Raw genomic sequence first — 1602 nt, forward strand, 5'->3', positions numbered from 1 at the left:
GTGCAATAGCTATATTAAATGCGGGACTTAGGCCATTTGGCTCATTTTCATTCATCTCCTGGGCGATTTTTGGAGCTCTTGGAAGGGGGTTTTCACCTAGCCCTTTGAGTTAAGTAATTTCTATACAATGTGAGTTAAATACATAGAGTATGGGTAGATTAACATGTTAAATTTGTGAAATCATGGGTTTAGATGAAAAACCTAGGTTTTGGATAAAATAAGATTTGACCACGAAAATAGTTATGGAATTTAGTGAAAATCATATATTTGACTTCATGAGGTTATGGGTAACAACTTTCTTCGAAAATTTCCGGAATCCGGGCAAATGGGCCCTGGGGTGAACTTTAGGAATTCTTCAATTGGGGTTGGGTGTTCACTTTAATAGTTGGGATATGAACTTTTGAACATGTATTGACTATTTTATATATCATTTGACTAGTTTCGAGTCGTTTGGCACCGAATTGAGGGTTTTAAGCACGATTTTGGACTGGAAAGTAAGCTTGAGACGAGGTAAGTCTCTTTTCTAACCTTGTAAGAGGGAATTAACCTCATAGGTTAATTGATTTAATCTGTGCTCCTATTTGTGGGGGCTACATGTGCACAAGGTGACGAGAGTCCGTATGTAGCTACTAATTATGCTTATGTTCGGGTAGTTTAGGACCCAAATCATGTAATATTTGCAATATTTGCACTGTACTTGCTAATTTAAATGCTTAAATCATATCGGAACTTGATAAAGGAATTGTAAAAAGTTCAAATTTCATTTACTTGAGTTTTGGACGAGTTACTTGACCGGTAATGAGAATTTGATGTTCCCCTTGAATATTAGCGTCTTAATAATCTTTGAATCGGTTGTTAGAAAATATTTTCTCTTTTGGTGGAGCGGGATGAATGTCTCGGTAATAGAATAGATGCATCTATGGTTCGTATCGTTCGACCCTCGGCAGTGCACAGATTTATATATTTGTACGTTGGATCGGGCCGTACGACCTCGGCATAATTTATGTGTAATATTTCTTGGAGCCCAATTATAATTGATATTGTTTCATTGGCTTGAGAGATTAATTTGTTAAATGATGGAAATTAATTTGGGATTTACTATTTGTGAAAGAACTGTTTATTTATTTCTTGTTATTGAGTTTTTCGTTGTATCTATTTAGTCCATGCTTAGTTACAATTTTAGTAATTTATTGTTAGCCCATAGTAAGTGTCGAAGTCGACCCCTCGTCACTACTTCTTCGAGGTTAGACTAGATACTTACTGGGTACATGTTGTCTATGTACTCACGCTATACTTCTGCACTAATCGTGCAGGATCTAAGGCAGGTGAATCTTGGTATCACTCGGCGTGCATCCTTGATTACTACGAGACTTAGCGGATAGTTCAGGTCTTGGAGGACATGCTCAGAGCATGTGTGATTGACTTTGGAGAGAAGTGGGACCGATTCTTTCCTTTGGCCGAGTTTGCTTACAACAACAGTTATCAACCCAGCATCGAGATGGCTCTATTTGAGGCTTTATATAGTCGGCGATGTCGCTCTCCCATCGGGTGGTTTGAGCCCGGTGAGGCTAAGTTATATGGTACTAATTCGGTAAAGGATGC

This window comes from Nicotiana attenuata, unplaced genomic scaffold (genome assembly GCF_001879085.1).
Source record: "Nicotiana attenuata strain UT unplaced genomic scaffold, NIATTr2, whole genome shotgun sequence".
Lineage (NCBI taxonomy): Eukaryota > Viridiplantae > Streptophyta > Magnoliopsida > Solanales > Solanaceae > Nicotiana > Nicotiana attenuata.